We start from the raw sequence: 14,510 nt of genomic DNA, 5'->3' as shown, positions 1-14,510 counted from the left end.
TTCTACTTCTGTTATAGTTTTATTTTTTATATTTAAATAATTAATGTGTAATTTATTTGTGATAGAAAGTATGGTAGAAATCTAAGTTTATTTTTCCTAAATCATCAATTTTTCTAGAATTCTGGTTAAATAATTTCTTACCTCACTTAGTTTAAAGGCTAATGTTATTATATTCAGAATTCTTACATATTCTAGTTTTAAAACAGATTTAATAACCAGCCTCAGTTTAATTCACCAAATTTTCATGCCTAAATGGTTTGTGAAACTCATACTTTATGAATACTCTGAATATTCTATCACTTTCCATTCTACATGTAAAATACTTAATGTGACACAGATTTTATGGTAACATGCAACAAATCTTATTTTCTTACACCATTGATTCCCCGTAAAGAAGTAAGTAGAAAGCACAATCTCTTTCTATTTAATGGTCAACCTCTACTGGTCCCCGAAGCAGAGGATGGGTTGACACAAGGTGCAGCGTGGGGAAGTCCTTTCTGGGCAACTCCACGAGGGGAGTAATGCAGATATCAAGTAGTTGGAGAATATATGAGCATTCTTTTAAAAAGACACATTTTAGTTATGTCTGTAGCTTCACTACCACAGACGAAGAACAAACAATTGTGGAACATGAACTTGAAAACAGGCACATGTCTCATTATTATATGCCTGAAGACTGAGACAGAAATATTAAAAACTGACATTGTCTTCAGACTTCATTTCCTTTTCCCCTCAACTATTAATCACCTCTAATATACACAAGTATACTTGTAATACACTCCTGGCTGTGCATTTGTAAGTAGCTCACAAAATCTCTAGCTTGAGAAACTTTAGCAGGCTGTTGCTGAAGTTCAGCGAAAATGCGTAAGACAAGCATATCCTTATTGTGAAGTGTTCCAACTGTTTCCATTCTTATTCATTTTTTTCAATGGTCAAAAAATTTCCTAGTTTTTTTTTTTTTAAATCTGGGAACAAGCTGCTTTATATCAATAATCCGAAAAATAGGAAGATGAAGTTTGCCTTTATAATAATTATTAATACATAAAAAGCACTACAGAGACGAGGCATTATTTTAATGACATGCACATTAGAAATGTTATTTACCAACTTCCCCTGAACAGAATGCAAGGCATAAACAGTTAATTCTGTTTCATGGTCACAGTAGGGTCACCTGATATTCCTGCATTATTTACTTTATATATTGTTAAGCAAGAATATAGAAATATATAAACATAAATCCACCTTACCTTTAAAATTAGCACAGGATAAGTAAGCTGACTACAAATGCATGCTATAAAGAAAGGTGTTTGTCTTGTCTCATAAATTATACGTTAGCCATTCTCAAGTGACAGCCTATTACCCATTTTTTTTTGTTCAATAGTTGACTGCATAAAATATCTTCAATTTTATACTATCACGTATTAATTCACTGATATGCCTGCTCTGACAATTAGTTTCAGGGATTTTTTTTCTTTCAGTTTCACGATTTATACAACAGTGTATTTTTGTTAGCTTCTATAATTTATTGTTCCATGGCAATGCCAATCATATCCAAAAAGTAATGTACCATTTGCTGTAGGAAAGCTAAAGAATCCTCTGGCAGGAGAGTTGGTGAGGCATTAATATCCTGTCCTTTCCCATTAGGGAAGGCTAGCTGCTTCTTATTCCCCTGCCCCCACTTTCACATAAATCAATGCATTAAAAAGAACTATTTGTTTATCTGAACTGGAAAAGACCTAAAATCCTCATGAGGACAATCACAAAAAACAACTTCATTTATTACAGGGTTACTGTGGATGGATTCTGAGTTATTTGAACATTATAAAAAAGTAAAATTTACAGTAATGGTACTCAGTCATTAAGTGTAAAATACTACTAAAGCAGCCTTAAATTTGAAAATGTAAAATTTTGATTAAATTTAGTTTCATCTTTATCAAAACATAATACAAGCAAATATTTTCAGGAACTTAGGATAATGAAAGCTTAAAACATGACACTAGATATTATTTGTTGAGTACTTATTACGTATTAGGCATTGAGCTTATTACTTTTCAAAATCACCACATTTAATCCTTTACATAAAGTAATATAGCTCTAATGTAATACCCAATTCATTTACATATCCCGTATATTACACATTAAAACACTCAACTATTTTGAATACTATAGAGTAGCTTTCTCAACCCTGGTTCCATGAGAGAATAAAATCTGAATTTCCATCTTCTTAATTTTTCCAAGCATAGGTAGTACTGTTTTAGATGGTTAGGAGAGAAGTTCATTTACTACATACAATGGATGCCTTAGGAAGTTAAGGTTTCATTCTTGTTAAGAAAGGCTGCTACAGAACTAAAAAAATAATGATAGCTGAAACACCGCGATATAGGAAGCTTTAATTCCATAGTTTATTTCTGTTCAACTAACATTTGTTGTAATGTATAAGTATCTTTCCAATAAATGGTCTTTGAAATATGTTTAACTACATGTTGGTTAAACCAAAAAAAAAAAAAAAAAAAAAAAAATTTCAATATTATAAATAAAAGAAAAACAGATCTACGTTCTTCTAAGTAGTGGTTGGTCTTTTCGTAGGGTGGTGGGGGAGGAGGCACATATGTAAACTGTTGAACCAATTACTTTAACTTAATAGAATTTTTTTATATTTTAAATTTATTATACTCAAAAAGCTTTTGTAGAAAGATAGGATTCCATTTAAGTAGACACATTACTCTGTGCCTGAAATACATTCCAGTCAGAATATAATTCAGTGAGCTGATGACAATGCTGGCTCCAAAAGAAAGGAGGAGACCAGATTGGACAAGAATGAGCTAACAGATTGTGCAGCCCAAGTCTGTCCCTTTGAGTGTGATATATTGTTTCAAGATGCTAAAAACCCATACTTTCTCAAAGCATATTGTTGTGCTGGTTTTCCCATTTTCACAGAATCCTCATTATCAGAACTCTGTACTCTTTTCAAAGCACGTCAGACTCAGACCATATGCCACCGAATAATGCTTATCAATTGTTTAAGATGCTCAATAAAAGATGCACCATACAGAATAATAAAAGTTATGAATACCTGCATTTAAAAATAATTAAATATATCACATCTGGTACAGACGTTAAAACATTTCCTCATAATTACTAAGTGTTAACTTCTTAAAATACATTTCTGTCTGATAAACCCCATAGATGAAGGTAAAAAAAAAACTAGACAAATAAACAACAACAAAAAACACTTCAGAACAGTCTATTTACCTACTAAAGAGAAAGAAACAAGAAACTAAATTAAAGATAGTTTCCGAACTGTACTATTACTCCTCAGAACACATTCTCTTGCTGCCCCTTCTGAAAAGTCCAAAACCACCAACCCCTCAAGATAACTCAACATGCTGTTAATATATGTATATACATGTGCTTAGATACATAGTTATATATATATTAACTATATAAATAAATAATCTTTGTCATGTTTGCTAAATACAAACAATACTGTTTTCAATGTTTGCTTTTTAGTTTGGCCTGATTATTAAAAACAGTAATATAAAAACTGGGCTACAGATATTAAAGATTTTTCCTTATTAACTATTCTAATGTAATTCACTATGCTACTGGTGGGAAATTCCAGTGTATGTGCTTCATATTTATTCTGAGTATACATTTTATGCTTACTTCCATTTTCTTGAAGAGTTCAGATTCCAAAACATTCTTGGAGAGCACTTCCATACATTGAAAGGCTTTTAAAATGCAAAGAAAGCTGATGAAAAAAAACTTCATAGAATTTTCCAAAGTAGCATCATTTTAAATGAACACATACTATATGAATATTAATTAAATTTGTAAAAGATCATAAGTCAGAGATTATTAAAATATGATCAAAGTTTAACAGAGCTTTCAGCAAAAAGAACTTATTTATAAGGTATTGTTCAATGTAGTAAGTTACCATTTACTGAACATTTAATTCTGTACCAGACCTGTTCTAAATACTTAAATGTATTAATGCATTTAATTCTCACAACAGTCCTGTGAGGACAGGACTGTAATTATTATTAGTCTTTTATAGATGAATGAATGAAGTTCAGAGGTTAAACACCCCACCGAGGTCATGTAGCTTGAAATGGGCCGTCAGTATGGAACCCAGGGAGCCTGACTCCACTCCAAGCTCTCAATGCCATACTCTAATCAGCACACGAATGACAGGGATACTAAAATAACCACTTAAAGTAATGATATCATTCATTTGGCATAAGGCTGGGTCTCGCTGTGGAAAAAACAGGGAAGATTAGAAGTAATGAGTAATATACTAGACTCACAAGCTGGTGAACACTATGCAGATGATTTGCAATTTTTTATTATTATTTGAGTATATCCACTCTTATACCTCAAAATGAAGAATATCTAAAATTATCTTCTTGTATAAACTAAAATACCTCCTCTCAGGATCGAGAATGGTATAGCTCTTGTTGGTTGCTTGTGTATGACATTTTAGCTACTGATTTTATCTTTACTTATTTCCATCCCTGTTAAATTGCACACACCCCCCCACTTTAAATTTTCCATTTTCTCTAGTCAATATGTTGTCTACAATTCCATTAGGCAGAGCAAAAGAACACAGGCTGAGTCAGATGCCCTAGTTTTGAATTCCCAAGCTCCACTTATTTGCTTGTACTAATAGGCAAATCACTTAATTCTTCTAAGTTTCAGTTTCTGCAGCTGTAAAATTGGAATAACGAGAACAACCCTCCCAGAATTCATGATTAAATGAGATAATATTACTCTTTAGTGAACTATAAAGCACTCTCAACACATCAATTATTACTAAGCATAAGAATTTTGCCTTTTTCTTGAAGAGAACAAGCATGATACCAGCAAAGGCAAAATAAAAATGAATAGCTTCCTATCTTGCAGCTACTCTTAACTACACAAATATTCCATGAAGCCCAATTGAGTTCAAATAGAGAAAATTTGTAAACAATGTCTATTCTGACACTTAATATTATTAGCCTAATAGTTTTTCTTTTATCCTCACCCAAGGACATTTTTGCATTCATCTTCAGATAGAGTGGGGGGTGGTGGAGAGAGAGAAACATTGATGTGAGAGAGACACATCAACTGGTTGCCACCCACACGACTCCAACTGGGGCCAGGGACAAACTGCAACCGAGGTATGTGCCCTTAGCAGGAACCACACCGGGGACTCTGGTCCATGGGCCAATGCTCTAACTGCTGAGCCAAACTGGCCAGGGCATTAACCTAATAGTTTGCTGGTCAGTTGTTAAGAGGTCAGAGACAGACCAAAATAGTACTTGGGAAGAGGCTTTTGCATAACATATCAAATCTATTTTAGTTGATTAAAAAACTAACAAACCCTGATCGTTAACGCTGCATTAAACTATAATTAATTTCTGATTTTCAATAATCTCAAAGTCCATTTTCAAGGTCTGGTTCTTACCTATAGAAAGAGGTCAACGCAAAAGTGAGTGAATCACAGAAAGCTATAGTAAAATGTCTCCAATAGAAACTACCAAATCTGAATTTGTGATGATTTGGGTAAAGCTAGACTATAGTTCATTTGTAAGTCTGTGAAGGCTTTACTTGTAGTGAGTATGGATGACTTAAGTTTAGCTTAAAATGATAAACTTTTCAAACATCTAAAAATTCCTTCATTATTAGGCATGTGAAATAATACCTTTCTCACTTTTCATGAAAGTGCTTCTATGTGCACCTCATGCTCTCGTGCACCTGTGCTAGTTTTTCATAAATTCACTTTGAAGGATTGTCCAAAAAAGTACCAATTAAGGACATTTTAAAAATAATGGTCAATGTACAGTAGTCCCCTTATCAGTGGGGGATACGTTCCAAGACTCCCCAATGTATACCTGAAACTGAGAATAACACCGAACACTATATACATTATGTTTTTAACAGTATGAAGGAAGAAAGAGGTAACCCTGTTGCTAGCTAGTGAGATACACACAGGAGTTGAGGCGGATAATGTAAACAAGACTAGTCTCATATCCAGATGAGGTTCAGCTTTCTTACCCCAGATATGGCATAGCATTCAAGGTGTGAGTGATGAGTAAGGGCAGTATTCTGAGCTTTCAATCAGTAAGGCCATTCAAAAGAGAGGATTTCCCTTTATGCTTTTTTATCTGTTAGTGAAGGTTGGCAACTATCCAGATCCCAGCACCTTTCACCCTTGCATATGGGACCAGACCGCAGAATATCTGGTGGAAACCAACAGACCACATTTGCTACGTGCTAAATTTTAACACTGATCAAATTACATAGCGGAGATTCTAGAAGGAGTTGTGTATGTCCTATTTGCTTTCATTTCCTTCCCCTCCCACCCATTTACTCCTCAATTCATTCCAAACCGGCTTCTGTTCACAACGTGTCACTGACTCTGCCTGCCAAGTTCTTCCAGGACATCCAAGTGCTAAACCCTACGGGTGTTCCTCTGTTCTCACATCACTCAGCTCCACTAACATTTGGTGTAGTCAAGCACCCCTTCCTTCGCAGGACCCTCTCTTCCAGAGTTTTAGAACACTTTCTTCACCAGCATCACTTTCTCAGTGTCCTTGCCCGCCCATTTTCTGCCTAAGCTCAAAATGAGGCGTCCTTCAAGGCCTGCCCTCTGGTTCTCCACTCTGTCTCAGGGTCTCGTGTGCTCACCTGAGCTTAAAGGCTGTGTCTATCACCACACTGTTGTCTGTGTCTGTGTGTTACATATCCAGGGTGGTGATAGCCAGAGGGAAGGGAGGTGGGAGTACGGGGAGTTGGGCAAAGGAGGGGATGAATAGGGATAGAAAAAGACTGTGCTTTGGATGATGGGTGCACGATGCAGTGTGCAAATAATGTTTTGTTGAGTGTATACTGGTTTTGTGAACCAAAGTCACCTCAAAACATTCAATTAAAAAATAACAAAAATAAAGTCTCCTTCTGTTGTGATGCTCTAAAGTTTACAAGTTCATCTCACATCCTCTGTGGGTTTTACAGACTTCCTACATCTAATGGTCTTGAACTCTCCACTTGAAAATCTTGGACATACAAATTCACACTTCCAAAATACAACTTCTAAAAATAAAACGCAAATATGTCTCCTCCTTCCTTTCTACCCTATCCTCTGAGCGCTCCCCCATTTTAATAAACAATACCGTTATTTACTCAGATGTTTAGAGTTAATAACTGGGCAGCCATTCTCGATTGCTTTCTTGTTCTCAATCTCCATTCCTTATTTGTCAGACAGTACTATTGAGCATAGCCCAAAACTCATCTTCTCATCCGCACTGTCATCACCATCAATTCTATGCTCACATCCTTTCAATCTGTTTTCCACTAAACAGCAAAAGTGATCTTAAAATGTAAATTGGGATATGCAACTTGTCTAGCCTCCAACCGTTTAATGCTCTGGACACCCTGCCCATAGATATCCACTTGGTTTGCTTCTTCCAGTTCTCTGTTCAAAGATGCCCTGGTCAGACGCATTCTCTACTTACATCAATGCACAGCATTCTGCTACCCCTCTCAGCACTCCCTTTCTCTTGACCCTGCTTATTTTTTCTGTATGAGTTATCACAATTTGACATATTTGCTTATTATCTATCATATCAAAACCAGAATGTTAGTTCCATAAGGGCAAGAACCTTACCTAACACACAGAAGGAGCTCACTAAATGTCTGTTTAATAAATGAGTCAATGAACCCATTTCTGTAGTATTTAGAACTAAAATTCAAGCTCTTTATCTGTGGGTCTAAGACCCTGCATGAGCTGGGTCTCAGGCTTAACCTGTCCACTTTCCTTCAAGCTTATGCTGCTCCAGCGGGCCCATCTTCTCAGTTCCTTTTTACACGCTCTCCCCTTCACCTGAAATGCTCTATCCTCTCTCCTGGTGCAGCTAGCCTGTTCTCATCCTTTGATTCTCAGCTCAAAATGTCACCTCCTTAGAAAAGTCTTCTCTGACCATCATTCTGTTTAGAGAAGCTGCCTATCCCCTAATTCTATTTTATTTCTTATTGGCTTCTTTCATAGCAATTTTCATAATTTGATATTATTTGTTTAATTTTACACACACACACACACACACACACACACACTACAATTTGTATCTTCTTTATTTAAGCTCCTTGAGAAATGAATCAGTTGTAGACATTCAATAAATGAATACTTTATACATTCTGGTAAGAGTTACGTTTTGATTTAGGTTAGAGAATTATTTTATGGGTATTTTTGAGTAGGGGAGAAAAAGGATGCCTGACTCTGTGATACCAAGTAACCTTGCAACTGAAGCTGCTGACCATAAATGGATGCTATCTGATCTATGCAGTTATATATTTAGGTATGTCTAGTAGTAGGGCATCATTAGTAGAAATAAAAGGACATCATCAAAGGTAATTCATGAACACTCCATGTGTGTGTCTATTCCTGACATACTATGCCTACTTCAACCTACCTGGGCCCCATGGGGTATTTCTTTAATTATTTTTTTCTTTATTGATTTTAAAGAGAGAGAGGAAGGGAGAGGGAGGCAGAGATAGAAGCATCGATGAGAGAGAACATCGATTGGCTGCCTCCTGCATGCCCTCTCTGGGGAATTGAACCGGCAACCTCTTGGTGCATGAGTCGATGCTCAACCACTGAGCCACAATGGCTGGGTTCCATGGGATATTTCTTATGTCAAGTTGACTGAGAAAAAAAATCACAAGTTACAAATAGCTTTGACTAAGATGGCAGCACCACGTGCAGTGCACAGACGTGGCGCCACTGCTCCTTCCAAGGGAGACTTGAAGGACAGGAATAAAAGCTGAATGCCAAGCATTTCCCTGTCAGAAGCTTGGAAGAGTGCTACCTGAGGACAGGTGGTGACAAAGGCAGAAGTTTCGTGTGGACGAACCTTTATACTGGCCCCAGAATAAAAGACTAGCTGTATCTCACAAGATGTTTACCAAAAAGTTAACAGCAGTGTGGAAAATGCTGGGAACAGTCAAGTGGGCGAATGGCCACCTCCGAGGACATCGGACGGCCGCACTGCCAGGCCTGTGTTTGTGCTGTGGGTTCACGTACGGAGTGGTGCCGTGACGGAGGACATGGCGACTGCACGGGGCGAATGTGGACTTGCACTTCCGCAGGTAGGCCCAGCCGCTGCCAATGCTCAGTGCCTCAACATGCCACCCATGCAAACAACCCTGGCCCGTTATCAAATGCCTCACGCATGGGACCAGATACCTACCTGGTGGTAGGAAGATTATATTTGACCCTTTTGGTCACAGAGGGGACATTTACTTGAGATGATATCTAACTACGAACACTTTGGATTTTGATTCTCTTTTCCCAGTAACTTCAAGTAGGACTACTGAATGTCTTACACATTATTAAGATATACTGCATAACAATGTTTTTCACTTCAGAATTCACTTCATAGAGAAAGATTAAGACAGTGGGTGGTATGGGATTTGCTGGTCTGTCCCTCATTCCCAAGAAAGAGCTGGCTTTATAGATTGATGACAGACTGGCAGCTGAGATACATTATGTGGGCAAGGATGGGATGCTATCTTGCAAGATAAGGTGTATGCTCTAAAACAAGCCACGTGGCCATTTGGGGCTCTCATGCTATGGGGTGAACAAGCAAAATGTAGTTGTAGTGTAATTTAGGTGACTGATCCTGATGTACAAATTGGGCTGTCGCTATACAGTAAGCGGAGGTAAAAATGTGGAGACTCCACAGAAATCTTCTCACACTACTGTATCCACTAGAAAAACTAATCAAAGTGAAGTTGTATATTTTAAGCTTATATAAAAATCCAGTTTCCAATGTTTCAGGAATGTGGGTTTCAGTTACTTCACTGAAGAATATTAATTAGCTTAGGGGCTGCTAAATGAAGTGTAAAGGTGATGGATGGTAGAGGAAATAAATCACAAATATTGGTTTGATCCCGATCAGTTGCAGAAACAAATCCTGCGGCCTCTGCCTGTTTCCTTGCTAGCTCATATACGCACTAACACATTTTAAATAACTTATCTTCCATATTTGAACTAACTTTGTTTCTCTTTCCCTTCCCCTTCCTCCACTGTTGAATACAGAATGTGTTGATTGTGGGTAACTTTATGACATAGTCCACTGGCTAGAAAAAGAATATTGAGACAAGACTGCAAAAGAACCAGAGGGTGACCGGGTATACCCAAGCAATCTAGGACTAATGGAGTCAATGGTGACATTTTTAGGTGTTTCCCCTGGGGAAAGATGAGTGAATCTGGGATATTTGAATGAGAATTGTATTGCTAGGAGAAATTCCTTTAAAAAAATATTTTGAAGTGTAGTTATGGAGAGAATGATGTAGTGGGCCTTTCCTGTTCATAAATAGCTAGTATTTGAACATTTCCTCCTACAAGAAAGGTCAAAGAGGGAAGATACTCCATACTTCTGCTGCATACTAGAGACTGAAGCTCAGGCATTCCGATGTTTCTGTCTTGAACTTGAAGCTTGAGAGAGTGATGCAGAAAACCCAACAACAGTGTGAGGTTAATGGGGGAAGTGGTGGATGTCAAACAAAATCCACGTGACACGACAACATATGCCTATGAACTTCACAATCACAGCAAGACGTAATTGCAAATATGATGCAATTACTTCATGATGGCAAATATGAAAGGGAAAACTTTTGTGGTTTCCTCATGATGCAGTATGATTTCACATCAATGAGGTGGCCTTTCCTAATACTTTACTTTGAAACTTGACTGGGTTAAAAAGACAGATGAATAACCTGTCTTGCTTTTGCTAAGAAATAAATTAGCACACCTATATTCTTTCTCTCCATCTTCTTCATGTCTGCTCTAGCTTTCTTTTCTCCCCTTCCCTTCCACCTCCATATCTAGAGTTATTTCCTGACTCAATGCCATTCAATTGCAGAATTTAAAAATATTTATTTATTTACATCTTTATTGTTGAAAGTATTACAGATGTCCCACCTTCTCATCCCCATACCCCTTCCTCCCTTCTCCTCCCTGTCTCCTGCCTTCCTCACACTATTGTCTGTGTGCGTTGGTTATGCATATATGCATATAACTTTTTTGGTTGATCTCTTCCTGCCCCACCTCTACCCCCTTCCCTCTGAGGTTTGTCAGTCTGTTCCCTACTGCCATGTTTCTGGATCTATTTTGATCATTATTTTGTTCATTATATTTCATAAGTAATTGAATCATGTGGTACTTGTCTTTCTCTGACTGGCTTATTTCACTCAGTATAATACTTTCCAGGTCCCTCCATGTTGTCTCAAAGGGTAAGAGATCTTTCTTTCTTATAGCTGCATAGTACTTCTTTGTGTATATGTACCACAGTTTTTTAATCCACTCATCTACTGATGGCATTGTTTCTAGATCTTAGCAATTGTAAATAGTGCTGCTATGAACATAGGGGTGCATATATTCTTTCTGATTAGTGTTTCAAGCTTCTTGGGATATATTCTGAGAAATGGGATCACTGGGTCAAATGGCAGTTCCATTTTTAATTTTTTGAAGAAACACCATATTGTTTTCCATAGTGGCTGCGCCAGTCTGCATTCCCACCAGCAGTGTACTACAGTCCCCTTTTCTCCACATTCTTGCCAGCACTTGTTTGAGGATTTGTAGATGGAAGCCATTCTAGCAGGTGTGAGGTGATGTCTCATAGTTATTTTAATTTGCATCTCTGATGATTAGTGCAGAATTATTTTGATGCTGCCCTATTCCACAGGCCCCCTGTGCCACAGCTGCCAGATAGTTGCTCCTGTGCTTACCCTGCCTCCTTTGGAAGCTCAAGCTGTCAACAGTGGAGTCTTACCCAGTTACCCATGTCCTGCCACAGAACACCAACCTGACATGGCACAACGAGCAGCAACAGAAACAGCACTAAGCTTCTAGCTCTAGATATTATGGAAAATAACTCTTACAAAGATTAAAGGGTTAAAAAGTCCTCCTGTTTTAGGGGACTCACAACGAAAATACCTGATTTATAATAGATTTTGGTAAAATCAGATTGATTTTGCATAGCAATCAGTTGCAAACCCTCTGAAATTTTTATTTGAAAGGTAATTGCTTTTAGAGGCAGGAATAAAACAAAGCCTGGGTTGTCTTGGTCTTGAAATGGGCTTGGTGAAACGAAATGACAATTTCTAGCTGTCCTATTTCAGCAATGAAACTACAGAACAGCAGAAACCATGCAAGTAAGTTCTATGGTTTCTTGTTAGCCCTTATGAGAATTTCTTGTGCTGGCAAAAAATACAAAACAGAGAAGTAACTTTATACAATGGATGAGCTGTCCATAGTTCCTTAGGTCTCACACATTAAAATAAAAAAAAAATACAGTACGGTTGTACTGTACCTGGGAAGAGCACATGAGGTTCACATTTGAGGTTAATGTGAGTCACATATGTGCGAAACGCACAGCCCTATATATGTACTTTGAGCCAATATCCCAAAATGTGTTCAGTAGGTATGTACTTTGTACCTTGACATCAAAGAAAAGTTTCCATTTGGAACACTTTTAGGAGTGTAACAAAAGAGAAAAAAATTAAGCTTAGATCGATGCTGCACATAAACTAAACTGTCATTATTCCACATATCTACTTTTTCATATCTATTTGCCTCCTAAGTCAAGATGTTTAAACACAATGGGGTGATTATTTGGGCATGCTAATTAAATAATACAGGACAAGAAACTTCTTGAAAAATTATTCTGATCTTGAATTATTATCTTAAAAAATATTTGGTACACATATACAAGTAACATTAAAAAAGTAATGATGTAACTTGAAAGATAAAAGATAGCTTTCACTCTACTTCAAGGAGTCATGTGACATTTTATATGAAGCCAATTCTGAGGTCTGCTACATCTGTGGTCCTACACAAGAACATTTAAAAATATTAATTAACTATTATTAGGTAAGGTATTTCTGTAATACATATAGTACCATCCCCAGGTCTACTAACCCTGAAGAAGTCATGAAAAGTAGAAGGAGAGAAAATGCAGAGTTGAAACTGGATACTAGTGAGTTAGAACATTGTTTTTACTGTTTCCAGGCTGAATGAAATAAAAAAGGTGAGACATTGGAGGAAGAAGAGAGATGATACAACAATTTTACTATTGATTTCATTTACTTTTTCATCATAACTCCAACTAGGAAAGTACATATTTTTTAACTTGGAAAAGTATAACAAAGACAATTTACTCTATATAAATTTATGGAGGGAGGAAAAACAAGCAAAATTAACTAATAAAGCAGATGAAAGATTAATATGTACATATAGTAATAAATATATGTGGGGAAAAGTGATATATAAAGTTTTAGATGTGTGTTATGTGTTGTTGTTTTTTTAATCTGCTAATGCTCTCACACAGATTTATAAGAAAAAACCTGTTCTGCAACCGATAAAGCCCAGAGGACTGAAGAGACAAAAAAGGGAAAAAGTAGGTGAATAGTAAACATGAAAAAAATGTTCAAGTACACAAAAATCAAGGCACATATTAAAGCATTAAAATAAGGAAAATTTTATCTATAATATATCAGTTAGTTACAACTAATGAAGACGAGGTAAAACTGTCACTCTCAGACACTGCTGATAATTCATACATCAATGGTGATAACATTAAATAGTATAGCCCTTTTGGAAAGTAATTAGCAGTGTTTATGAAAATTATAAAAATGTTTATTTTATTTGACCCATTAATTTTAAATTTAGAATTCTATACAAAAGAAATAATTCTAGGTTAAAAAAACACGTTATAATAATAAAGATGCATAATTATTTAATTATAGCAGAAAAAGACAATGGAATAGCCACATAATGAATATAAGTATGTAGATATAAACGTTTTAATTGTGGTTATTACTTGGTTAAATGATAACAGCTTTTCAAAAAATTATCCTCACCTGAGGATATTTTTCCATTTATGTTCAGATAGTGTGAGGAGGAGGGAGGGAGGGAGAGAAAGAGAGAGAGCACGAGAGAAACATCTATGTGAGAGACACACATCGACTGGTTGCCTCCCGCACGACCACAACCAGGGCTGGGGACCGAACTGCAACTGAGGTACATGCCCTTGACTGGAATTGAACCCGTGACTTGTTGGTCTGCAGGTCAATGCTCTAACCACTAAGCAAAAGTGGCCAGGGCACACCTTTTTAACTTTTAAATACTTAGTGTTTTCTATATTTTTTAATCTTCTAAAATTGATGAGTTTCTTGAGGGCCAGTAATCACTCAAATATTATGAAAACATAGTTTAATATTAAAATATACAGGTGATGATGTTAAAGAGAAAAACTACAGGGATAAATGTAAATACAAAAAATGTAGTGAAAAAATACTGAAAGAAAAGATATAAAAATATTAATAGTGTTAAGGTGGTAGTATTAGGCATTTTGTCTTTCTTTAAAAAAATTTTTTTCCTATAATGTTACACTACAATTTTAGTATAGATTAAAACTAAACATAATTAAATATGTCATTTCTATTATACTACAATACAAACTAATTTGGCA

The 14,510-nt window shown here is 36.4% G+C and overlaps 1 protein-coding gene across 2 annotated transcripts in view; it reads right to left on the bottom strand.

Moving 5' to 3' along the window:
* Positions 1-14,510, bottom strand: part of ASCC3 (activating signal cointegrator 1 complex subunit 3) — a 303,300-nt gene that overhangs the window by 91,460 nt on the left and 197,330 nt on the right. The window lies entirely within an intron of this gene.

Source organism: Molossus molossus, unplaced genomic scaffold (assembly GCF_014108415.1).
Source record: "Molossus molossus isolate mMolMol1 unplaced genomic scaffold, mMolMol1.p scaffold_m16_p_8, whole genome shotgun sequence".
Classification (NCBI taxonomy): domain Eukaryota; kingdom Metazoa; phylum Chordata; class Mammalia; order Chiroptera; family Molossidae; genus Molossus; species Molossus molossus.
The sequence above is the reverse complement of the archived record's forward strand: the minus strand, read 5'-3'. Positions and strand labels throughout refer to the sequence as shown.